The sequence below is a fragment of the Rhinatrema bivittatum genome, chromosome 2 (assembly GCF_901001135.1).
Source record: "Rhinatrema bivittatum chromosome 2, aRhiBiv1.1, whole genome shotgun sequence".
Lineage (NCBI taxonomy): Eukaryota > Metazoa > Chordata > Amphibia > Gymnophiona > Rhinatrematidae > Rhinatrema > Rhinatrema bivittatum.
Window position 1 is genome coordinate 241385173 of NC_042616.1, and position 27431 is coordinate 241412603.

The following is a 27431-nucleotide window of genomic DNA, read 5'->3' on the forward strand; positions in this document are numbered from 1 at the left end:
AAGTGCCTTCAGATATCCGAACTGCTGAGGGAACTTATTATCTAATGTATGTCATTAAATGTGACTATATGGGCCCGTCGCATTCCTGGTGTCGCTAATGGTGTGGTTGACTCTCTCTCGTTCCAAGTGGGAGTTGTTTCAAAAGCTTGCCCCCCTCCCCCGACGCAGAATTTTCCTCTGGAAATTTGGTTCCCTGAAGCCTGGAAGTTGCTGCGAGCATCATTAACTCCTACCACTTAGAAAGGTTACGTAGTCGGCGCCTGTAGGGTGATGTCTTTCTGTTTTCATTGGGATGGTCGTGGGGTCCCGTTTCTGACGTGTTCTTATTGTGGGGGGGGTTTTTTGTTTGTTTTTTTTTAGAAAAGGCTAGAATTGAGGGTTGCTCCAAGGCAGCAGTGAGTAGGCAGCTCACATGGTTTTCCTTTTTCATGCGGGCCCACGGTTGGGGTTTTCCGATCGGTCGGTTTGTTGTTCGGCAGCTGTTGGTCGGTTGGGCTAAGGAATCTGGACGGAGTGTTGACAAGCACCTGCCTATTACCCATGATATTCTGTAAAAATTATGGGACACCTTGCCAAGTGTCTGTTCATCGCAGTGCGAAACAGTCCTTTTTTCGGGTGGTGTTCGTGTTTGCCTTCTTTGGAGCATTCAGGGTCAACGAATTGGTAGCCAGGTCTGCCACATGGTTGTAATATCCTGGTTTACTGGCAAAGCATGTTGTCTCTAATACGTCGGTGGTCTTGTGTATACCCAAGTCAAAGACTGACCAATGGGGCAAGGGGCTTTTAGTAGTATTACAGGCAGTTCCGGGCTTGCGTTCTTGTCCAGTGGCTAACGCGTTACAGTTCTCTTGGATTTGGGCTTCCAGTTCCACCCAGTTTTTGGTCCATGTGGACCTACGGCCTTTAACCAAGTACCAGTTTGAAATAATTCTTCGCTCTACTTTAGCGGCTGTCGGTCTGGATGTTTGCCGTTTTGGAATCACTCATTTCGGATTGGTGCGGCGACATCGGCGGCTTCAGACGGTTTGCCTGGGGGGGTTGATCCAGAGGATTGGCAGGTGGAGGTCCGATGCATATGAGGGCTACGTCCGTCCCTGGCCTGTGTAATTATGTGCAGTGACTAATTGTCTTCTCTTTCTTTTTTGCTGAGAAATCTGCTTGGATTGTCGGACATTCATACAACTTTTGGGCACATAAGCACGCCTGTGGACGCTCTTATGGGCCTCATTTGGACTTGCATCATCGGGGGGTACGGGTCTGCTGGTTGGGGCGTAGGGGAATGGTATGGGATAAGTTGATCCCCTGCTTGCGGCAGGGACAGGAACAGTTTGGTCAGCCTCAGGTGTTGGTGATTCATCTGGGGGATAACGATTGGGGTAAAATGTCCGGTCATAAATTTATCAGCATGGTCCGAAAGGACCTTATGCTGGTGTCTATATTGTTCCCTTCAGCTGTCATATGTTGGTCAGACATTATAGCAAGGCCTGCTGAATTGGATAAAATAATCTGGCACAGGAGTAGGGCAAAAGCTAACCAGCAAATTGGCTCCTGGTTAGTGCTTTTGGGCGGTCGTCATATACGGTATAAATGGTTCTGGGGAGGGGAGCAGGGGCTTTTTGGAAGGGACAGGGTCCATCTATCATTTATAGGTTTAGACCTCTTCCTTAATTCAATTCAAGAGGCTTTGGAGGAGTTGCTTCCTCATTAACTAGGGCCGCATCTTTGGGGAGGGGGGGGGGGGTCACAGGATATTTCACATCTGTGTCTATGGCAGATGGCCCAAAGCCTCCACAGTTCATATTTTTCTATGTGTTAAGCTTCATTCCTGTTACATATTGTAGTTGTCTAGTACGGGCTCCTTGCTGGGAGGTGGCGGGGGTAGGAACTGTGTAAGGCTTGGAACTACTAGCCAGGCGGCTGGTGCTGACCATCTTGCTGGGTGGTGGCGGATGGTTATTGGTTGCATAATGTTAATTGCTGGGTAGGGGTATCCCATGTGTTTGTATTAAAGCTGTGGCCCTGTTAAACCCCAACTTGTTGTCTACGTTTTGTTTAAATTGTAAAAGGACGGCTGTGAGCGAGTGAAGTCCTGGCTGGCTATATTACGGGAGGTCAACTGGACCTTGTGTCCAGTCGACAAAAGTAATGTGGCGCCAGACCCAATAGGATAGTAAAACGATCAGCAACAGCTGTTTCCCCAGGATTACTAAACCTAACCAATAGGACTGTATTTTTAGGAACATCACAACCTCTCCAACATTTGCAAGATGCATTGGGTTAAATCTGCCCTAGTCTGCTAGGAGGTAAACATCTATATAAAAGATAAGAATTTCTTTAATTTGTACATACATTGCAATTTTTTTTTTAAGGTTAGAGATGACAAGCAGTCAAATTAAAATATTCATGGTAATCTGTTTACACAAAGATAATGTGCTAACATTATCTTTCAAACCAATTTCAGACAAATAGGCAACATTCTGTCATATATTTACTATTTGGAATACCATTAGTGAATATATGACAGACATTCTGTTGCACTCTGACCACTGTGGTTATAGGATCAACTCAGTATTCTCCTCCTTGAACCCATATGACTTGTGGAAACAGTGTGGCAGCTCACCATTGGCCTTCTTTAAAAAATAATGCAGATGGAAAATTTTTCAGATAAGTGAAGCAATATTAAGGTATGCTTATTATTTTCAGATTTAAAGAACACAACTAAAATGAATGCTTGAACAAACTTAGGGGTTCATTACGCTAACAGATTACAGTCAATGAGAAAATCAAGTTTGTCAACATCAAAACATAAAACCCTACACAATAAAGAGATGCTTTGGCTAAATGGTTCACTCCAATATCACTCCCCCAAAAGACCAACCAGATCCGCCTATTTAGGAACTCTGTCAACCCCTTCTTACAAACTCTCACAGCTCGCCTCCACCCGAGAAAGAGCCTTTTCCATAGCAGGACCATAACTATGGAATTCGATGCCTCCCGACCTACCCCTAGAGCATTGCACAACAACCTTCAAAAAAAAGTTGAAAACCTGCTGTTCAAACAGACATTTACTTAATCTTAGCATTCCCTGGACCACTTAGCTCTGTAATAAAGACTGTAATTGTAATGTAATATAATGTAATATACCTATGGATAATGTTATACAATACACTGCTACTGTACCGCATTATAATGTTGCTGTAATGTAATATAGTTGCGTTCTCTTAACTTTAATTTTTAATCTCCCCTAAACTCTGTATCTATCTTCCTCATTCTAGGTCCCTCTGACCACTCCGCTCTCTATCCCGTTCCTTTTGAATTCCCCTGTTAGATGTAACTATTATTTTCCTTCCAACTGTTGTTATTTGTTACCCCTGTTATTATGTAAACCGATGTGATATCCATTTGAACGTCGGTATATAAAAAAAAAAAAAAAAAAAAAAAAGCTAAATAAATAAATAAATCAAGGATAACAATAGAGACTTCCAACATATTTAATGCTGAGTTTTAGCTTACAGCCATTAGTCTGGGACAAAGAGCATCAGAAATGACAAAGAATATTTCTTGTTGTAAAGTACTGTTGGCATACACATTTTCAACACATTCTCTCAGGCCAGTAGCAATTTCTGAGGCTTCCACTACCTCCTTCACAGCATTAAGCTTTTGACATCTGTAGAGACCAAACTAGCTCAAAATCTTAACTTTTAAACGGCTCGATACAGTAAGGCCGCGGTAAAAACAGGGCGGCAGTATCAGGCGCACCCTTCCTCCCCGCACGCACAGTTCTCTTCACTAACTCCCCGATACTCTCCTCTAATCGCATGCAAATGCATGCCGCGGCTGTGAAGCGTTAGGTAAGGGTTATGCCCGCGCAACCCATTTTACTGTATAGGCGCTGTAACAGCGCCTATACAGTAACCTGGGTGCGCTGGTACCTGTCATTTCAAATGACAGGCACCAGGAAGTGTAAAAAAGTGTAAAAAACAAAAAACCTGTGTGTTATATAAAAAAAATGTTAAATACCTGTCGGAGGGCCGTGGGTCCAGGCGGCCGGTGGGCAGCGGGCAGCCATCAGCGGCATCCGGTAGTCCCTTCTCCCGATTTCGCACGGGCGGGTCGGCAGCGGGGGGGGGGGGGGCAGGCAGCCATCAGCGGCATCCGGTAGTCCCTTCTCCCGATTTCGCACGGGCGGGTCGGCAGCTGGGGGGGGGGGGGGGGCGGGCAGCCATCAGCGGCATCCGGTAGTCCCTTCTCCCGATTTCGCACGGGCGGGTCGGCAGCGGGGGGGGGCAGCAGGATCCTGGAGCGGCGGGTAGGCAGCAGCGGGGTCCGGGGGGGCAGCGGCAGCAGGATCCAGCGTGTTCGATCGGGCAGGCAGGTAGGTGGCAAAATAAAGATGGCGGCCTGCACGGGAAAAGCGTGCAATTGGCCGCTGAAGACGTGACGTCACGACGTTTGGCGTCACGGGGTGTGACATCACGTCTTCAGCGGCCAATTGCACGCTTTTCCCGTGCAGGCGGCCATCTTTATTTTGCCACCTACCTGCCTGCCCGATCGAACACGCTGGATCCTGCTGCCGCTGCCCCCCGGACCCCGCTGCTGCCTACCCGCCGCTCCCGGATCCTGCTGCCGCCCGACCCGCCCGTGCGAAATCAGGAGAAGGGACTACCGGATGCCGCTGATGGCTGCCTGCCCCCCCCCCCCCGCTGCCGACCCGCCCGTGCGAAATCGGGAGAAGGGACTACCGGATGCCGCTGATGGCTGCCCGCCGCCCACCGGCCGCCTGGACCCACGGCCCTCCGACAGGTATTTAACATTTTTTTATTTTTTTATATAACACACAGGTTTTTTGTTTTTTACACTTTTTTACACTTCCTGGTGCCTGTCATTTCAAATGTCATTTGAAATGACAGGTACCAGCGCACCCAGGTTTTTTGTTTTTTACACTTTTTACACTTACCGTAGCAGGCCCGAGCCTTGCTACTTTTTCGTTTGTTTTTTTTTTGCTTCGGGAGGAGGGGACCGGACGGGACCAGGGCGGGTAAGCAATGTTTTTACACTACACTACACTAACTCCTACTAGGGGGAGGCGGTAAACTAGCAGGTTAAGGCCGCGGCAGAACAGCGGGTTACGGAGGAGATAATATTAGCGCCCGTTACAGTATCGCAGTGGACTAGCTAATTCCTTCATTATACAGCTTTTTCGTTCATTTACATGCTGGGTGCGGAAAGGGTTTAGGAAGCGCTAAGGACGCGTGAAACTGGAGATTGTATCGCTGAATGGCCTTACTCGTCTGTATTGTGCGCTCCCAGCACGTTACAGACGGGGAATCTTTAACTCAATGTTACTGTATCGACCTGATAGTTAGAAAGATCTTTCACTATTTGGTTTAGCGCTTAAGTAACTTACGAGAATTTAAGAATTACTGATTCAAGGCAACATTTGTGACTGAAACCATCAGTAACATATTCCTCAAGTTCTTAAATGTATATCTCAAAGTGAGCTCTCAGTTCTTATTACATATCACTAGTGATTTTCCATTTTTTTTAATAGTTCCAAACCCAATTTTGAGTTTGAAAAAACTTCACAACAGAGAAAAAAAAAAAAGATCAAATGAAATCCAAACCAAAATCTAGTTTTGCCACAAACTAAACTCATGTTCATTCAGGTTGATTACTTGTAGGATCTTTATGAGTTTATATTTTTATGTTATTTTTGTAATAGTCCACCTACAGCTTTTTGGGTAGGCAGGTACAAATATAAGAAAAACATTCATAGTAACCCTATGATGCTATTGCTTTGATATGTTTTGTAAACCTGTAGATTACTGCTCTGCTTTCCACGTCTGAAGTTTCGGGCGACTTTAATTAAGGTGGTTGAAACTTTCCCGGAATTGCTTGGTGTGAATCTGCTGTAAAGCCCTATGGCCCCTTACACCCAACACCTCTCAGTCTCGATATCAACAGGAAACACCCAACTGTTCTTGGGTCCCTGGAAAATAGATTCTGCTCTCGCAGAAAAAAAAAAAAGGGGGGGGGTCAAGGAGCGGTCAGCTATCTGCGCTCGATAACAAACGGGATGGCGAAGGGAGGGCTCAGGTGCCAGCCCCATTAGCCACAACACGTAAAGCGCTGAACCCAGGCTGGGAAGAAAGGGCAGAAATATTGCACAAAACCACTACACCTTGAGCGAGGGAAAAGAGAAACATAATAAGAAACGCTAACAAATCCCTGTCCGCTTTACAGTCCCTAAACGTAGGGGAGGAGATAAGACACTGATAATACTTCCTGGAAAACGGCAGTGAGGGATGGGGATGAGACCCCCCCGCCCGGAGTCCTCCCTGAGCTTCAGGACAGGAAACCAAGCCAGGCGGAGCGCGCGTGCCTGTCAGAAAGCATCCTTACCTGCGCTGGGCTCCCGCCTCTGTCCCGGACCCGTGGGCACCTCTCACTCTCTCTTTCGCTTTCCCCGTCCCTGGGGCGCCGTCCCCTCCCAGCGGAATGGGAAGGGGGAAACAGAGGCGTGATAACAAGAATGATGACGCAGTTACGACTAGCGGTGGCCGCCGGGCGACAGAGGGCGGATGACGCCGGCAGCCCACCGCCCTTCGGAGCTCGCGCTCGGTTCACCCGCTTCCCGTGCCTCAGTGGCTCGCGCTGGAGGCCGCCATCTTTCCTCTGCCACAGAAATGAAAACACGCCTGCGCCTGGTACCTTCCCCGCGCCCGCGAGTCAGCTGACTGACCTAAGAGAAGGGGGTGGGGGTTTTAGGTAATCCCGCCCCGCGGCTTTACAGTGAGGACCGCGAGCCAGGGTTAAGAGGGAGGTGGAGACGAGCAGCAAGGAGCTCACGTGCCACCCCTAGCTGGGTGTCCTGCGCCTGTGACGTGCAGTAAGAGACCGGAGCAGAAAACGCTCCAACAGGAAGTGGGGAGCCGTTTTCCGCTATGCTCCTTACATTTATTGTGTAAGCGTGTGGTGTGTTCTTTGCTCCTCATTGGGCCAACGTAAGACATCTCCAGACATGTTGAAATAACGGTCGACAAATAGTTGATAATTTTTCATTGGATTGGATATATTTCTGATTTGTCTTGAGAGCCGCACTCTCTTCATCAGATGAAGTAATGTGTGATTAAGCACAAACCGTACAATTTTATTAAAAAAAAACAAACCAAATGTACACGAGCTTTCCGATCAGAACCAGGTAGATTCCTTGGTAAAATGTGGTCTCAAAAGTTCATACTCTGCATTAGTCTCATGTTGATCTGATAAAAGGTAGAAAATCCTATAAGAAATTCAGCTTTTTTTTTTAAGTGTGCGGCGAGAATTTAGAGAGATGCAACAGTATTTGGAGCCCTAGATGAACCTTGGTTTTCATATAGCTTACCTATTGGTGTCAGTCTAGCACAGTGCTCCCTTTGCAGTATTAACTTTCCATCTCTGGTCTTCATACTGGTGGGATATTGTCACTCCCAACATTTTGGCATTCTAGGCTACTGCCTAGCTTGCCTGATGGAAGCACTGGCCCTGATCTGTTGTTGTTAGCCTTATACCAAATAAAAGCAATAGAACTGGAAGTTGGTTTTCCTACCAGTCAGGATGATGAAATATCAGGTGTTCCGGTCAGCATGCAATTCTATGTGCTTTGGACACATTTTTGATGCAGTAAATGGACGCCTTATACAATAAATGCATTAGCGCGTCCACAACACGTGTGCTAACGCATAGGTAATAGCGCCAATCACATGTAAATTTCATGTAAATGACTAGATTAGCTAGTACCCCCGATCCAGTAACACGCCCAAAACTAGTGCGTGCATAACAAGTTTTTTTATGTGTAAAATGTAACGCCTACCTGTCCCTGGCATTAGTGTGGTGGCACTATTGATAGCTGATGTATCGGGAAAGCTTTTGTGTGATTCCTACCATATCAAATGGATTTTCTGCACTTTTTTGTCCTGCTGACCTTTCTCTGTGTGCAAACAAGAATAAGGAATGCCAGGTGTACGAAAGTCAAGAAAACCCGGTGGCAGTACAAGAACAGATAAGCAAATAGCTGATTAAAGATTTGGGTGTCTTTTATGAGTGTCCATGAAGGGTCATTGCGACATAGATAACGGACGCGCATTCAGGATGTCTGAAGGGCCCATAATGGACCCCCAAGGCTTGGCCTTTCCAAGGTGTGCATGCTTTGGGCGTCTGTGAAGGGTCCATGCATCATAGCTAACAGACGCCCATTTTGAACATCTGAAGGGCCTTTAATGAACACCCATGGCCAAATCCAGGGTGTCCATAAAGGGAGGCAACCATCATCCGGGAAGTGTGTCCCCATGGGGCTGTACATGGATGTTCAATCAATTTATGCTGGTTATGTGGCCTGTTCCTTTGTCCTTCCATCGATTAATGGACAGTAGTTATTCCTAGATACATGCTATCTTGAATTGTGAAATAGTTGTGACTTGGATAGGCCAATGCTGTGCTTGATGGACGCTTGGTGGGACCCAGTATGGTATGCCTTATATTCTTATGTGCTTTTGTTTTTTATTCAGGCCAGAGCCAGCCGTAGACCATGCTGGCAGCGTAACATTCGCCCATAGACAACCCTCCTTGGGTTGCCTGAGCATGATGTGGTGCGAAGATACCAGCTCAGCTCGTGGGCAGTTCTAACCCTTTATGAGGACCTGTGCAGTGACCTTGACCGAGTGGCCTATCATAAGCATGCTGTGCCTGGGTTGACGAAACTTCTGTGTGCTTTACATTATTTTGTCACAGGAAGTTTTCAAAATCTGGTTGGTATCATTACAGGGATGAATCAGTCCTTGGTCTCCTAGCACTTCGCACAGGTTTTGAGGGCGATGATGGAGCGGATGAAGAAGTACATAGAGTTTCCAGAGGACCCAGCGCAACTTCAGGAGATCCGCTGTGGGTTCATGGCAGTTGCTGGGATGCCGAATGTGTTAGGCACAATAGACTGCACACATTTTGCATTGACTCCGAAGTCGGAACAGGAGAGTTTGTTACGTAACCGCAAGCAATTCCATTTGATGAATGTGCAAATTGTATGTGATGCGCACCTTCAAATCTTTTATGTAGTGGCAAGGTTTTTTGGGAACTGCCAGGATTCCTCATTCTAGCACATTCATTGCTTGGAAGCCATTTCCCGCAGGAGAGATACGGTGTTGGCTGGTTGCTCGGTAAGAAACATTTGCTACGGGCAGGGTCCTAGATAGCCAGGTGGGATGGAGACATGCGGTGCCCGGCTTGAGAACCTTGCCATAATAAAAAAAAAATGTATTGAGTTAATTTATGAAAGTATTTGTTAACGACCATAGTGTTAAGTTGGTTGGGTTTTAAAATGAGTATATGTATATGCCATATGGATTCGTATATGTGCTTGGTGTTGTCTCTCTAGTGTTTTTTTTATATAATCTTGCTTACCCCTTTTATAGGTGATGGCGGCTATGGCTGTACGCAGTGGTTGCTAACTCCGTTCCTGTCCCCCATGCAGTGTGGCCAAAATACACCATAACGAGGCTCATGCTAGCACAAGAAATATGATAGAGTGGACTTTCGGTGTACTCAAAGCAGATTCAGATGTTTGGACCGCTCCAGTGGAGCCCTGCAGTACAGTGCAGAAAAGTAGGCGAGCATTATTATAGCCTGCTGCATGCTCCATAACATTTGTTTGTGCTTTGACTTAGATGTAGAGGTCGCAGAACACTTGCCGCCAGATCTACCTCTTCAACCAGCACAACACAGTGAGGGGCTCCGATGTTCGCCGAAGGATCATTGCTGACTTTTTCTTGTGTAAGTTACCCCTTTTCAGGATATTGATCCAATCTTGATTCAACAAAATGCTTATGCAAAATCTTTTTATAATTTTCTTATTATAAGAGTAGATTCATTGCATATCGTGATTGGAGTTTGTCCTGTAATCTTATGTAGCTAGGATCCCTACCTTAACAACCTCACAAACATGGGCATCCATCGAACAATCTCCCACCTACTCCTAACACACCACCCCTTCGGCCTCTCACCAACTCCCATCACTGGGGTGCAAAATCTAAATCCTGTTTTGTGTTTTATTTCAGGAGCTATAATCGGAGGACAACAAATCGATCCGTAAACCAACATTACTTAGATGTGTTATATACAATTTTTTTCAAATTGTGCCAATAAATTGTGTGAATTTCCTTAACTGACTGTGTTCTCTTTAATAATGTACCTGTGATATGTCATTAACATCCTTGCAAGTGTGATCATCCCTTGCTCCTGATACCTCCTACCCTCATTGCTGCCATGTGTCAACCTGGCAGGTGTACTCTTGGGCTATCATCAACTCTCACCATAGCAGGTGTGCTTCCACTTACCCTCTCACAAGGTCCCTGCATCAGCATCCCTCTCCTTGCAGCCTATCACTTTACTTGAGAATCTGTTATGTGTGGTGGGACATCATGGACACCTTGAAAAGGCCATAGCCTTGGGCATTCATTATGGGCCCTTCAAACATCCAGAATTGGTGTCCGTTATTTACGTCGCACAAACCCTTCATGGATGCCCAAAGCATGCATGCCTTGGAAATGCCAAGGCCTTGGGCTTCCATTATGGGCACTTCAGACGTCCAGAATGAGCACCCAAGTCCATCGCCTTGCAGGGACATCCAAGTTATGGGCATGCATGGAAAAAAGGCTTTTGTGGATGTGCACGGTCCAGATGTCCCTGCAAGGCATGGGACTTGGGTGTCAGTTAACAGGCCTTGCAGCCTTGGGCATCCGTTTATGGCTGTGACGTAGATAATGGACGTGCACATGGAAGCGGTTTTTTGTGCACATGATCGTGGACATCCGTCCCCCACATCCATGCTCAGACCTCCATTTTGTTTGGTACCTTCAGCAATATCATACAAAATGCCACGCAGAAGGCTGCCGAGTTTAGAGGGTGACGTCCAGCTATTTTTGCCCTGCGCACTACCAGGAGCGGGCAGATGAGGCCTGGCTGGCGCTCAGGGTGAGCTTTAATGCCCAGGCTTCCTTCACCAGAGAAGTAAGTTGGGAGGTGGGAAAGTTAATAATAGGGTCCATTCCTCTTTTGTTTTTTATTGATGGCTGCTGCATGGTCACCAATGTTTGACATAGGTCTGCAGATTTTTTTATGTGAATATGGCCAATTGTGGTTTAAGAACTTTTGCTCCAGGAAGTTGTCCTTTTGCACCAGGAACTTCAAAATTGTTCAGGGGCTAATAATAATAATAGTATGGAAAATCAAGCTTCCTAGCATAGACCAATTGTATCACATTTGTTCATTGCTGATGCTTTTTTGGTACAACCAGCAGGGAGAGTTAAAGTGTAATGAACAGAGTGGGAGCTGCAGGCCACACATCAATTTCTTGCATAGTTTAATTTTTTGTTTTTGGTACCCTCCAGGTGGAGGCTTTGCAGAAGAGGGCCCGGAGGCTCAGATGGGAAGACCGGGAGTACCTCCAGGCTCTACACTCCCAGCATAGGCCGCAGGAGGGGGTGTGTTGGTTTCACATCGAAGTAGGAAACCCGAGACAAAAAGTAAATACAGTTTAATGGTTATGTAAAGTGCACTGAAAACTATATTGTAGGAAGCTAGTTGCTATATATGTTTAATAATGTAAATTATAAATAATAATCACAGCTATTAAAGGTTTGCCTGAAATTGTATCAGCCTATATCAACTGTACAACTGATAAATCTTGACAAATAACTCCCTCCAGCCCGCCCTTCAGGATACTTTTCCCTTCGCTGAATCTTAGTAACGCTTTGATTTTTCTCATTTCAGACACCCTCAGCACATCTGAGGATGAACAGGAGGAGGACAGTGAGGTGCCACCACCACCACCTCCTCCTCCTCAATCTCCTGCTGAGGCACAGGCGGCAATGCCACCAGCACTGCCACCTTCACCACCGAGGCGCCAGCAGAAAAAACACCACCACCACTACCTCCCCCACCAGCACCCATTTCCCCCAACATGGAGGTCGAGGAGGTCATCGCCATTGACGACTAGCTTTCGCCAGAGGCAGCAGCGGGTCACCAGTTCCAGGGCAGGGCCATGGGAACTAGGCAGACCCTCTTCCATTCAGGCATGCCTGGATGCTGTGCTGGCTCTCCAGGTCCGGTTGACCTGCGGTCTGGATGCCCTCGAGGGCCTAATGGTTCAGATGGCAGCCAGCTTAGTGGACCTGAGGAATGGTAAGCAGGAAATGATTGAGCTGCTAAGAGCTATGGCAGCAGCTCAATCACTGGTGGCCATGGCCCGGGTTCCATCAAGCTAGCCACCATATCCCCATTGGTGATGATCCTCCTTATCCCCGCCCCCCCCCCCCCCTCTTCATCCCAGCCTCTCTTTTCTTATTTATGTTTCATATGGTATTTATTTTATTTGTTCAAATCAGACACAAATATATTTGTTAAAACATGTTTGTGGTTGTCCTGAGTACAAAGGAGACTAGGGAGAGGGAAGCAATATTGGGTGAGGGTAGGTGATGGTACTGATGCCAGTGGTGGTGGTGGGGATAGGGGAGAGAAGAGGATGATGATACCAGGAGAGAAGTATGAGATTGATGCTGGGGGAAGAGGGGAAGGAGATGTCAATGATGCCAAGAGGTGGGGGGGGGGGGTGGAGGTGAGTGAAGAGAAGAGATTGAGGATGGGGAAGTGGGTGTTGTGCCATATGCAAACAGAAGTTTAAAAAAAAAAATAGACGCGGGACTCCAGAGAGGGGAGAGAGGTGAGGAGGTCTTGATCGGCGAGGGAGAGCTACCCTGTGTTTTCCCGGAGTGCTGTTCCACCTTGCGCTGTTGAGGCTCCAGTTCCTGGTGAGCCCGAGGCATCCTGACGTCATCTCTGCTGGACACTGGGATGGGCCTTTAAAATCGGGCCTGCAGTGGTGAGCAGCTGCCGCCGGCACGTCGCCAAAGGGGCGCGCAGCTGTGTCCAACTGTGGAATTCTTTGGACATCTCTCGTGGCTTCCCACGCTGAAGACTCCCTCAAGCAAGTTCCTCTCTCCCTCTCCCTCTCCGTTATTTCTTCCTTCATCTGTCTGGCCGTATGGGGAAGAAGAAGGGGACTGTTCATGTTATCCCCCCCAACCCCACTGCTCCTCCCCCTTTGCTGTCCCAGCTGACCATTGATGGGTTTTTGCAGCCTTTGCGTACCAGTACTCCATCTGGGCTATCTCAGCTTGTCATGGCTGGTCCTGCTGCTTCTTTGTCAGGGAATTCCACCTCCCTTAGCCCTGATCTCCACTTACCACCTAGATTGGACTCTGTGCTTGTATCAGGCTTGCAGGAGAACTTGTCTCAGCCTATAAGTGCTTCACAAGCTTCTCTTGTGGTGGGGGAACCTGCTTCATTGGATCCTCAGGTTCTATCTGTTGCTTCTAATACTCTGGAGGTATTTTCTTCAAGTATTTCTCTTAATCTTCCTGAGAGACCTGCACTGATTACCATGGAAATACTTTGCTGCTATCAAGGGACTGGAAATTTCTCTCAGGTCTAAAATTGAGAATATTTCTACTGTTGTTGGTTCCATTCAATCTCAGGTTGGGGGGCATGATACAGCTATCAAGTGAAATTTAGATTGTATTTCTCATTTGGAAAAGCAATGTGAAACCTTAAGTAAATGTGATACTGCATTGATTAAAGGGCAATAATTTAATCAACGAAGGTTAGAAGCCTTAGAAAATAATTCAAGGAGCCTGAATTTGAGAATTCTTAGTTTTCCCGTCTAATACTATCTCTCCTATTGAAATGCTTAGGACATTTTATGTGAAAGTACTTGAGGTACCAAGTGATTCTATACCACCTATCACTAAAGCTTTTTATGTTTCTTTTAGACCTTCTGCTGTACCATTCAGCAGTCTTTCTATACAACCCAATGTATTAGATAATTTAACAGCCATGCTCCAGGACTCTCAGGTCGATATTGAGGGCTTTGCCACTTTATTGGTGGTATTTGCCCTGGAACCTGATAGAATTTGGACCATGAAAATATTTTTTCCCTGTACGTACCTGGATCAGTCCAGACACCTGGGTTCATCTCCCCCTATCAGCAGATGGAGACAGAGAAAAAAAACCTCGCTGACATCGTATCTAAGCAACTGTGCCACCTGTAGTTCGTCAGTATTTCTCTGTCTCCAGCAGATGGCAGAGGCTGTTAATCCTGAAATTCCGCAGTTGACTAATTTTTTTCAGCTAATTTTTTTCTTTTGAGCCTTCCTCCTGGGGGTTTCTTTTATTTATTTATTTTTTTCTTAGAATCCTTAGGGTTCTTCCCTGTCCGATTGATGCAGCTGAACCGGGGGTTGGTACCCTTGTGTGTGCTTGGTCTGGGCACCCGTGAGGTGTAAATGTGGTTGTCCAGATCCCTCCCTTCACGAGGCCGCTGAGGCGGTGCTGCAGGATCTTTACAATACATTTTTTACAAACATTTTTGGCTATTTTTGCCTATTTTTCAGGGCAAGTTGTTCACTTTTTTAACTAAAGCTAATTAAAAAAACAAAACAAACAAAACTGTGTTTGCACCGGAGCACTGCTCTACAGGCGAGCGACTTCCTCCCCTTAGGTAGGAGCTTTTTGTAGGGCTCTGGCTGTTTGTTTGGGGACCTTTTCTTCTGTCGTGGTGAGTACCTTCAGAGAAAGGCTTTTAATCTTATCGCTACCTTATGGCTCACGGCAGGGCATGCCTTTCATGCAGCTCTGATTCTTCCTGGCTTAATAGGTTGGGGTTATGCGCTAACTGTGCCGACGGTGGGGAGGGTTCATCTGTGGCTCCTTCTCCCACTAAACAGCATCGAGTATCGTTGTCTTTTGGACTGGCTGCAACTTCTTTTTTACCTCACCCGGCCAACATGGGAACGGCAGCCATTTTGGATTTTGCCGCCGCAGTTCCTGCGTCAGGGAGGGTCCTCCATCTCTGTCTCCAGCCCGTTCCAGGTTGGGTAGGGAGGGCTAGAAGGGGTTTACCTGTTTTTCAACCAGACCTTGCTGGTTTTGGTGCAAGGTGGCTTTTCTCCACAGAGTTTGGTTTGTTACTTCATGATGCCTATATGGCTAGATAGAAAGTGGCCATATAGGCATACACAGCCGCAGATTCCACTGAGGGCCCTTCGGGGGGTCCCAGGAGGTCTCCTATGCCTGGTAATAGGGTTCCCTCAGCACAGGGCTTGATTTTCCACCCGCAGGGTGATGCAGCTGGGGTGGATGATCCAGAGGACACTATCAAAGCTCCTGGTGGCACTGATTCGGGGTCTGGCCAAGCTCCCCTAGTGGCTCCGGTTATTCCGGCTACTGAGAATGAAGGTCAAGTGGATGCCCCGGTCTCTTTTATTCATGAGCCGGAGGATCCTAAGGTGGTCTGCCTTTTTAAAAGGGAAGAGCTAGAGATTTTGCTTCCCTTGGCTTACCAGGTTCTTGGGGTTAAAATGCTTCAGAAGAACCAGGATTTGGACGGCAAGGACCCGATACTAGGTGCCATCTGAGATCTTCCAACTTCTTTCCCTTACCACAAGTCAGTTAGGAAGTTAGTAGAAGAGGAATGGGGGGACTCCTGATTCTGGTTTAAAGGTTGGCAGAACCATGGGGAAACTTTACCCTCTACCAGAACAGAATTTAGAATTTTTTTCTCACGAAAGTAGATGCGGCGGTGTCTGCTGTGACTAAGCACACCACAATTCTGGTTATTGGTTTGGCCGCTTTAAAAGATGTACAAGATCATAAGTTGGAGTTACACTTTAAAAGGATTTTTGAGGTGGTGTCCCTGGGTTTGCGTAAAGTGCTTTGTTCAAGTTTCTTGCAGCTTGCTTGTCTCCGGTGGGTACATCAGCTTCAAGGTAATTTGTCTCAATCAGCTGTGGTCGCGGATACGGCTGAGTGTGTGGAAACAGCTGTGGCTTACGGTGCGGATGTCCTCTATGATTTGGTGCATACTTCCGCCAGAGTAATGGCATCAGCTGTGGGCGCCCGAAGGCTGCTTTGGCTTCGCAATTGGGTGGCGGATGTTTCCTCTAAGGCACAATTGGCATCCTTGCAACAGTAACATGGAATAGACCTAGTTTTCGGGTACTGGCCAGGTTCTTTTGGCCTGGATTGGTCACTGTTGGAAACAAGATGCTGGGCTTGATGGACCCTTGGTCTGACCCAGTATGGCAAGTTCTTACGTTCTTAAAGATAAGCTCTTTCTTGGCGAGGATCTAGAGCAGTTGATCCAGTCTCTTGGAGACAATAAAGTCCTCAGGTTACTCGAGGATAAACCTAAGGGTAAAAGCTTTTTCAATCACAGTCTCGTTTTCGGTCCGACAGAAGATCGCGGCCTACCCGTGGTATGCCGGGACCGCATAGACAATATTTACGCGTGGTCAAGCATGGGGACAATCCTTTCGAGAAGCCAGAAGGTCCTTTAGGGGATCCTCTGGTGGCTCCTCAGCAGGAGGTAAGTCTACCCAATGATGCCAGGCTGGTCCACTCCGAGTTCCTATTATAGGAGGTCGCTTAAGGCACTTTTACGATGGATGGGCCAAGGTCACTCAGGACCAGTGGGTTCTCAATGTGATAAGAAACAGTTACATTTTAGAATTTGCTCGTCCCGTACAGGAACGTTTTCTAATTTCCCCATGCAGCTATCCGGTCAAGCGGGTGGCGGTACAACTGACTCTAGACCGGTTATGTCGGTTAAGTGTGGTAGTACCAGTCCCCAGAACGGAGCTCCATCAAGGGAGATACTCCATTTATTTTCTGGTCCCCAAAAAGGAGGGCTCGTTTTGGCCGATACTCGATTTAAAGAAGGTCAATGCAAAACTCAAGGTGCTTCGCTTCAGGACGGAAACCCTCAGCTCGGTCATAGCGGCTGTACTCAAAGGAGAATTCCTGGCTTCCTTGGATCTCATGGAGGCTTATCTACATATTCCCATCCATCAGGACTCTCAGCGTTTTCTCCACTTCATGACTCTGGGTCAACATTTTCAGTTTCAAGCTCTTCCATTTGGTCTCGCCACGGCTCCACGGACTTTCACCAAGGTGATGGTGGTGGTGACAGCTTTCCTTAGAAGGGAGGGTATTCTAGTTCACCCATATTTGGACGATTGGTTGATCAGTGCCAAGTCAGAGTCTCTATGCCGCAAGTCGGTTCATCGAGTTCTCGAAGTCCTACAGTTCCTAGGTTGGGTAGTGATTCACGACAAAAGTCAGCTATTACCAACACAAACTTTGGAGTATTTAGGAGCTTGGCTCAATACTCTTATAGGCAGAGTCTTTCTCTCTCAAGATCGAATCTTGAAACTTCAGGCCCAGATCCACTGGTTTTTGCGGTTGCAGGTATCCAAGGTCTGGGACTACTTAAAAGTACTCGGCTCGATGGCCTCCACGCTGGACTTGGTTCCCTGGGCGTTTTTCCATATGAGACCACTACAGACGGCATTGTTGTCCCGCTGGAAGCCAGTATCGGAAGAATATCATATCCGCTTACCTCTCAAGGGTTTGCCGAGAGACAGTTTGTCATAATGGCTTCAGACTTCCAATCTCAATAGGGGAGTGGACCTCGAAGTTCCCGATTAGATGGTGGTTACTACCGATGCCAGTCTCTCTAGATGGGGAGCAGTTTGTCAGTCCCATTCAGTTCAGGGATCTTGGTCCATGAGACAGTCTGCGTGATCTATCAACCGTCCCAAGGAAAACAGGAAGGGAGCCTGCCTCAGTAATAGGAAAGTTTTATTTTTTTTTTTTGCTGATGATGCTAAGATTTGAAGCTGGATTGATGCTTCAACAAGACGAGAAGATAGGGACGAGAGCCAAAAGCATGCTAGAGTGCAGAGAGATTACTGGTCTGAAAAAAAGAAGAGATAATGTCTCTGTAGAGGACATTGGTGAGAATTTGCCTGGAGTAAGTGTCACATGTTTCCTCTGATTTTACAAAAACCTGCATGCTCTGGGTCCCCTCCTAACTCCCACTCTCCCATATGATAATTTGTATTTCATATTTGGCAACACTAGTTTGTAGCGGTGTCTGTAGCATTTTTTGATCACAAGGCCTCTCAAAAAACTTTCTGACATGCAAAATAAGAATCAAAAAGCTCAACAACAGGTACAATTACAAAAAGATTGCTGGTGCAATGATGAAATTCTTGTAGTCCATGTTGGCAGAGGATTCTTCAACTAAGAGAAATGAAAGTGAAAATATTGAATTAGATTTACCGACCAAGACAATCTTGATGCAGATTCTCCTTTAGATCATGATTTTCAGATATTTTAGATCCAGCATTATGGCCAGAGCAATTGCATTCTAAATTCTTTAAAGTAATTGTTTCTACAGGACAAGTGAAATTGAAAATATGGATTTTCTACTGAATGAAAATAAGCATATGTTGAAAAAATGTTGGAAAATGGCGAGAAGCTGCGAAGGTTTTGGCTTATCTAGTCTCAAAGTGCTGACAAAGCATTCTGCTTTTGCTGTAAACTATTTTGCATTGGTGTGGTTTCTTCACTTGGGAGTACTGACTACAATAATTAGAAGCACGTTAGTAATATTCTTATGAAACATGAAAGGTCAGCCAACCATTTTAAAGCCTACTATACATGGATGAAAATGGAGTCAAGATTAAAATTAATTAAGTGTACTGATGAAGAGCATTAGAGGGTTATAAATTGAAAAGAATAGCACTGGAGGCTCATGCTTAAGCATTTGATATCCATAACACTGTTTCTGTCGAGGCACAATCTGGCTTTTCAAAGCTCTAGTGACAAGCTGTTTACAGAACATTATGGAAATTTTCTAGGATTAGTAGACCTTCTTGGAATATAGAATGACGTGATGCAGATGCATTTGAGATGTGTGTTCTCAAAAGAGTGTACTGATCACTACTCCAGTAAAACTACACAGAATGAACAATTTAGTCTAATGGGAAGCAAAGTGTTAGAGAACATACAAAATTGGTTAAGAAAAGCTAAATATTTCTCTGTGATAAAGAATTGCACTCCTAATATGTCACCCTTAAAAGCTAAGTTTTGTGAGATTCGTAGACAAAGATAAAGGAACTGACCTGGTAACAAAATATTTCTTAGGATTTAAGACAGCTGATGAATCAGCTAGAGAAGGTCTTATAGAACTTTTATTGAACACCTTATGGGAGAGTAATATAGACTTCATGGACTGCCAGGTCAAGGCTATGACTGTGGTGCCAACATGAAGAGCAAAACTAAAGGTGTCTAGGCAAGAGTACTGACAATTAACCAATGAAGTTTATATCCTGTGGCTATCATTCACTCAATTTAGTGTTTTCAGATGCAGCCCCATCATCAAAGCAATGTATCATTCTTTTTGGTATGTTACAATGCATTTTGATGTTGTTTTCTGCCTCATTTCAAAGTTGGAAAGTTTTGATAAAACATGAATCTAACATACGGGCCGATACAGAAAAACCCGCGGGAGAGCCGGCGAATGCCCGCTTTCCCGACGCGCGCCCAGGCCACTCTCCTGGGCACGCGATTCAGTAAGGAAAAATATGTAAATGAGGGCCTGCGGTAAAAGGAGGTGCTAGGGACACTAGCATGACCCTAGCACCTCCTTTTTGAAAGAAATGGCGGCTGTCAGCGGGTTTGACAGCTGACGCTCAATTTTACCGGCGTCAGTTCTCGAACCCGCTGACAGCCACAGGTTCAGAAAACGGACACCGGCTAAATTGAGCGTCCGTTTTCCAACCCGTGGGCCGCAGGCAGATTTTTAAATTTTTTTTTTTAATTTAAATTTTTTTTTTAAATTTTGGAGCCTCCGACTTAATATCGCTATGATATTAAGTCAGAGGGGGTACAGAAAATCAGTTTTTTCTGCTTTTCTGTACACTTTCCCGGTGCCGGCCGAAATTAAAATTTGCGGCTTTGCTGCACATTTTGCTTTCTGTATTGCGCGGGAATGACTAATAGGGCCATCAACATGCATTTGCATGTTGCGGGCGTTATTAGTTTCAGGGTTGTTGGCCACGTGTTTTCGACGCGCTATTACCCCTTGCTGTATAAGGGGTAAAAATAGCGTGTCAAAAACGCGAGGCCAAACGCGGGCTAACAGTGTGCTCCACTGGAGCGCACTTTACTGTATCGGCCCGTTTACTGTTAAGTCTCTAAGTACTACTCGCTGGGAAAGTCAGATTGACAGTGTAAAGGCTATTTGATATCAGACAAAGAAGTCCATGAAACTCTGATAGAAGTAGTAGAGTCACTTAGCAAATGATTTGTTGGATTTCAAGTTTCTACTATCAAATGAAGTATGGTATGACATAATATTTCAGGTTAATATAACAAGTAAAGCTATGTAAAGCCGTGATATGGATATAGTAAATGCTACCATACTCATTTAAAAATGCTTTGAGTTCATCACTCCAACAGAGGCTCTGCACAAAAGTAGAAATGCAGTGTTGTAGAGTGGGGGGAATTGTTGGGGAGAAGAGAGGGAGATTCTTGGTGGGATGGAAGGAGAGAGAGGGGCATGCTAGGCAGGGATTGGGTAGAGATAGATGCTGCTGAGTGGGTGGGTGGGTGGGAAAATCTGTTAATGTTTTATTGTCCTGGCTTCTATCCACCAAAATAAACTCTTGTTTATCCAGAAAAATGAGTGATTTTTTTTCCAGTTGTTTTTCTCCTGGTTTTGTTCTTGTCATAACAAACCCTGATAAATTCCCAGGAAAAATAAAGAACAATAAAAACTGAAAATGAAGTTCCCTACAAGTATTGTAGCAATGTCAAAAGCCCACGTATTTGGATAAAGTGCATTTACATGCGTAAAATCCAGTTTTAAGCATGTAAATGCTTTTGAAAACCAGGTCCACTATATAGATCTTCATGGAATTCTCTCTGATGGTAAACACTATGATGTTAATAGCATAGAATTTTGCAATGAGCTAATCTCTTTACGTGACATTTTATCCCCTGGAAAAGACTCTCCATGGGATGTTTTGCAGTATATTCATGATATGAATATAAGTGGTGCCTTCTCAAATATTTGGGTAGCACTGTGAATGCTTTTGACACTTCCAATGATGATTGTAAACATAGCTTCTCAAAATTAAATCTAATCAAAATGTACGTATGGTCTAAATGGTAAATGAAAGGCTCACCTTACTTGCCATACTATCTATAGAGAATAACATTGCTAAAAATCTTACTCTCTGAGTTGTTGTGAGACAGTTGTGAAGTGTGGCATAGATTTGAGCCCTTTGTGCTGCAGCATAATTGATGCAGCCTTGTAGGCGAACTTATGAGGCCTAGGCCTGCAGCTGGCAAACGCACCCTGGAGTGGGACAGACTGGAGCTTCACTTATACCAGCCGACTCCTCTGTAGGTTGAGCCCTTGGGTTCTGCTGGACAGCAGGTTTTAGGTTGGTCCCTAAGTTAGTGGCTAGAGCAAGAGTCCAATGGCAAGCTAGGTCAGGGGAAGCAGCAGACTAACGGAGTCAAGGATAGGGCAGGGTCATGGCAGGAGGCAGACAAGGATGGCCAGGTCCAGGCAAGAGGTCAGGGGGCAGGTGAATGGGTCCAGGCATGATGTCAGATCCAGGAGTCAGGCCAAGGGTGGATGAGAACACATGGAAGACACTGAATGAGATAGGCAATACAAGGCAAGGCTGGACAAGGAAGGTTGGATGAGACAAGGCTGGAGAGGCAAGGCAGGACAAAGAATCAAGAATGCAGGACATAGAAATTAGGAACTTAATGGTAACACGCACTGCTAAGGCAGGAGACCCATTGCTTAGGTGCCGATGTTTGTTCCCACTCCTGTTGGGGTTGGGGAACTGGGCAGCCTGGCGGTTTGAGCAGTCTCCGGTGGGCTAGGCCCCGCACTTAGGATTTTTTCTTACATGCCGCGTGGTAGGCCATGGTGATCATTTTTGTGTGCTCTTGAACATATTCTGCTGCCCTCTATAAGCTGTTGGTGTGTGCAGTACATCTGTTTTTGGGCGTGCTTTTTACGTGCACAAACTTTTTTACACGCTTAACTTGGCACACAGGTTGTGTGTGTGCCTTGTCACACTCTCCTCTAGGTGCTTATTTATTGGCCGCCTTTCATTTTTTAGCGTGAGCCATTCCAACGCATGTTTACCGTAGCGATGGTGCCGGTAAGCAAGAAGCCTAAGTGTCTTCCTATTTGTGTTGCCTGTCATATTAGGGCTTCTCAGCCTGATCTGTCTTCTAACCTGTGTCAGCACTACTCAGGCGCTCAGGGGGAGTTGTTGTGCTCGGATTTTGCGAAGCCTGGCTCTTCCCATTCTGATGATGGGTTGGCCACGGCCTGAACTGGGGGATGCCAGATCTTGGTTTTCCCTTGACTGGCTCCTCCGTTGGCGAGGGCAGTTCTCTGGACCAGCTCCAGTTCCTTCTGGGCTTGGTCTGGACCCAACTGCTTTTTCTTGGGTGGAACATTTTCAAGGCTTACAAGCCTTTCTTCAGGTTCAGTCCTCCGTTTCCCCCATTTCTGTCTGGTCGGACCCTCAGCCGGTGGCTCTTCCCTCTTCCAGTCCTATACTTAAGTGCCGAGGCTCGACTTGCCTCCCTGCAGGTGTTCCCAACAGGAATCCGAATGGCACTGATGAGGTTGATCCTGATTCCCTGGAAGATGGGGAAATTCCTCCAGGGCTGGAATCTTATTGAACCATGTTTCGGTTCTTTCATAGAGATGAACTGCTGGCCCTGATTTCCCAGACCTTGAAACAGGTGGTTTTGATGCTATGTCAGAGCCAAGGAAGAATTTCATTTTGGTTTCCTTACGTAAAGCCTCTTGTTTTTTCCCAGTGATGGATGCCATCCAGGAATTTATTGATCTGGAATGGGATGCCCCAAAGGCAAATTTTAAAGGGGGTCGGACATTGGAAGGCCTGTACCCCCTGGATCCAGCTGTGAGAGAGCATTTGCATTTTCCTAAAATGGATGCTCTGGTATGTGCCATTTCTAAGCAGACGACTATCCTCGTAGAGGGAGAAGCAGCCTTGAAGGATGTACATGAAAGAAAGACTGAGGCTATTCTTAAGCAAAGCTTTGAGGCAGTGGCGATGAATTTACAGATTGCCTCCTGTTGTGCCCTAGGGGCGAAATCTTCTCTGCTTCTCTCTCAGGAGGTTGATGAGTCTGGAGGGAATTCCAGAGTGGTTATGGAGTCTGCTGCCTCTTTTTTAGGAAAAGTAGGCTGTGATTTGGTCCAGACCTTGGCCAGATTAGTGGCTTCGGTGACAGCGGCCAGGCACTAGCTCTGAAACAGCTGAGGCAGTGCTGTCAGCAGTGTCTTTGCAGGCCCATGTGACACAAAGCATCCCAAATACAGGTGCATAACTTCACATCCACATGGTTGTCAGCTATGGGATGAGATTGTAAAATGGTAACTCTGTGACTGATACTTTAAACTGTCTACCTGTAGCTTTAGGCGGTGCCTTTAAGCTCCAGAGCTAATTGTGAATTATAGGATTTCTAGAGCTATTACTCTCCATGTTCAAGGCCCAGCAGGAATTCCATCACACCTATGGGACTATCTCATCCACAAGTGAGGACTAGTACAGGATCCTAGGAGTAAGCCTGCCAAGCAAAACGCTGGAAGCTAGGCCAAGCTACATACATTATATTGGTAGTCCTATACAAACTCTCTTTGACATATGCCTCTTTTAGAATCACTATCAGTCAGAAAACATTAGGCCAGCCATATCTATTTGATGTTATCTTTACTTTGACTACAATTTTTCAAGTACAGTTTATTGCTCCATTGTCAAGATGAAGCCTGTTATATACTGAGTCAGACAGAGGAGAAGTGACTGAAAGAAAGATGAGAGAGAGGAAAGCAGCTGCAAACACTCTACTGGCCTCCCTTCCAAGGAAGGGGAAGGGGTAGTTGAGGCCTAGCAAGCAAAGTATCATGGTATGAGGTTTTGATGAAGCTGGCTTCCCCTCAGCATGATGTCCTCAGCTTATGCGGGATCCGGAGGTAGATAAGAACATGTCATACTGGGTCAGACCAAGGGTCCATCAAGCTCAGCATCCTGTTTCCAACAATGGCCAATCCAGGCCATAAGAACCTGGCAAGTAACCCAAAAACTAAGTCTATTCCAAGTTACCATTGCTAGTAATAGCAGTGGCTATTTTCTAAGTCAACTCAATTAATAACAGGTATTGGACTTCTCCTCCAAGAACTTATCCAATCCTTTTTTAAACACAGCTATACTAACTGCACTAACCACATCCTCTGGCAACAAATTCCAGAGTTTAATTGTGCATTGAGTGAAAAATAACTTTTTCTGATTAGTTTTAAAAGTGCCATATGCTAACTTCATGGAGTGCCCCTTAGTCTTTCTATTATCTGAAAAGAGTAAATAACCGATTCACATCTACCCATTCTAGACCTCTCATGATTTTAAACACTTCTATCATATCCCCCCTCAGCTGTCTCTCCATTGCTATCCCATGGCATACAGTGAGATTATGGAATACACAGCAGAGCAGCACTGTAGGGAGATATCCCATGTTTTACCCCTGAAAGCAGCAAGTATGAATCATAATAGCCAAAGACGTATGCAGACAAATACTAACAGGCCCCAAAAGCACTGTCTCAGTGGAAAAACAAGAGACCCTGCCCTGATACAAACAGGCAGATCTAGATAAGGTATCCTGCAGTGTAAGTGCCTGTTTAAATAAAAAAGAATTACATACACTATACCCGTATTCACATGTTAAATACATTACATATTTTATTCCATATATTTATTAAAAACATACATAAAACATCCTACATTCCATACACTCACTCATTCATTCAACTAAACACCATGTTATAAATACACTTTTTCTTAAAACATCACTTTAACATCAAACACATAAAAGTTACAATAGACATTAATACAATGTAAACACTTTACCGCTTCTTGACTGGAGCTACTTTTTACTGCTTACCGAGCCATAGTTTTTCACCGAACCATATAACTGCAGCAATTCAGCGAGTCCACATCACCTCAAAATTTCTTACTGCTCTCCTTCTATCGACAAAAACGCCGCGGCTGGTAGCTCTGCCAGAACCCATCCGAGAGTCAAGTCTCCTTGCCTGCCCACATTCTCCAGCTCTCCAACTGGCACCTGCTTCAGAGGTAAACAGGGGAGATTGCCTGAAGTCTGGACCAGGGGTAAGTAAGTTAGCCATAAGTATCAATATATTAAACAGGCTAAGGTCTATGGCATGTGTGAACTCACCCATGGTACAGAACCTTTTTTAGGGTAAACTGTGGCCTAGTAGCCAGGATGTTAGTTACATCTATTTTTGTTATCTTCTAAATGCTAAATCCTGCCATTTCTGATAAATAAAAGTCTATTTCTGAGGAAGACACATTCTTCCTGAGCTTAGGATCGTGAAGTAAGGTGGGAGGGCAACTGAAAGTGTCCTGTAGCAGACAGGTCCCTACACCCCTAAACTTGCTTACAGCACTATATCTGCTACTTAGGGTGAGGCATACATTAAAGTTCCACCTGTTTTGTCCAAACAGCAAAATCTACTTTTGAGAACTTTGAAGGTGTGATCTATGACACAGCAGGGAGAACATAAAGCCTCATTGTACTTTGTCTCCACTGGAGTGTTGGGAATAGCAATGGGGGTGAGAAGTTAGATCCTGCAACCGTATCTTAAATCTCCTGCAGCAAAGACAGAATGGGGGCATCATTCACACCAGTCACTTTGAGATATGGCTGCCAAACCACAGCATGCTATAAAACAGTAGAAGTTAACCTCTAGCTTAGCATGAACCTTAAAAGCCTATTTTCCTACTCTAAGTGCATGCTACCTTTTTCTGTGACACTATATGACAACTATAGCACTAGCTGAATCTGGGTCAGATCTTACAGACTAGTAAACTGCATCTGAGGATTTCACCAAATGTGTGGCAGCCCCTCACAACCAATCTAAGACTTCTTGTTCATAGCAGTCATCAAACCCTGAAGCAGTATATCAGAGCTGCCACATCTGTCCTAGCAGAAAAATCTCTCCCTCGTGGTCTGAATGTGCAAGTCCCTGTCTGCTCTGCAGTATATCCTCCAGAGATACAAATGTCAGCCCTCACACAGGGTATATGCTAGGGCCAAAAATGCACAGGCATTTGTTTCTGGTTTACCTGTGTGATGGGCAAGACAAACTGTGCCTGACATCCTGGCTAACTCATCACTAATATGTCACACCTGATCTGCAAGAACCAGTAATGTGAACACTTAAAGGTTGTGATTAACCACTGAGATTTTAACTGCTCCAAATGGGAGGATTGGAAAAGGCCAATGTTTAAAGTGAACCCATAGAAAGTGTGCAGTGGCTGCTCACACACCAAGCTTTATAGCTTCACAAGATTTGCAGGCCTCTTAAGCATGGGGAGAGAAAGGCAGGACCTGGCGCAATGGCGATGCTGTTACATCCCCCATAGCCCCCTCCCCATATCCATGCCATTTGCTGCAAACACAGTCAGTCATCATCTTTTTTACCTACGAGCCAACCATCACCATAGAAGCCATCCTCAAACTCTTCATACAAGCCAGATTGCCTAAGTATAAAGGAATCGTGCATGGCTCCTGGGTACCTGGCCAGCATGTCGAGGATGTGCATTCGAGTGTCAGATCATTTGCATGTTGAAGGAGTGGAAGAGCTTTCTATTTCGGAAGATCTCCCTGGAACGGCATGGGATGATGGCTACATGAGTGCAGTCGATAGCTCCCACAACACTGGGAAAGTTAGCGATGGCATAAAAGCTCTCTTCAATTCCATCAAGTCCTGCCTGTCTCAAGGAAATGCTATGTAGCAATTCATATGGTCAGATACAGCTGCTTTGATCTGATTAGACAGCAGGAAAAAGTGGTTTGGGACATACTCCCCATGAGCCCTACTGTCGTTTGGAAGGAGCCAGTTGCTATGAAATGCAGAGTGGCCAATAGTTTGGTGAGACCGAGCACAGAGTGGGACCTTTCCGTTACCGGATTCAGATCTCCTCACATTTCTTCATATAATTCCAGGATAGCCTGAAAGCGGAGGCAATACCTGCTAACCACATAATCCTCTGGCATGCCACAATGAAGCTTGTGGAGGAAAGATGTGCTCCCTGTATCTCTGCCATGCCTGCCTGTGTGCCAAGCACTGCTGTGGGCCCCGACCCTCTCCCTGCAGGGCCAGTGGCTCGGGCTCCGGTGCAGGGACTTCCCTGGAAGGGATTGAACTTCCCTTGCCTGTTCGTTTGGTTGTTAGTGTTCTTCTTCTTGTCTGTGGCGAGCTTCCTGAAGCATCCAGTATCCCCTAACAAGTAAACTTGCCACAAACATTATGTGTTTTGGAAGACAGGCCAGGTAACAACAGGTTTTTTTTATTGGCCCAGGAGGGTGTGATAGATGTGTCTGATAGGCCTCATTTTATCATGTGTGATAGTTAC

At 45.8% G+C, this 27431-nt stretch overlaps 1 protein-coding gene across 1 annotated transcript in view; it reads right to left on the minus strand.

The window, feature by feature from the left end:
• Window positions 1-6899, minus strand: part of DNAJC13 (DnaJ heat shock protein family (Hsp40) member C13) — a 701712-nt gene extending 694813 nt beyond the window's left edge. Inside the window, 1 exon segment of the mRNA XM_029587070.1 lies at window positions 6403-6899. The gene's annotated coding sequence lies outside the window, so the exon portion shown is untranslated.
• Between the last annotated feature and the right edge of the window lie 20532 nt (window positions 6900-27431).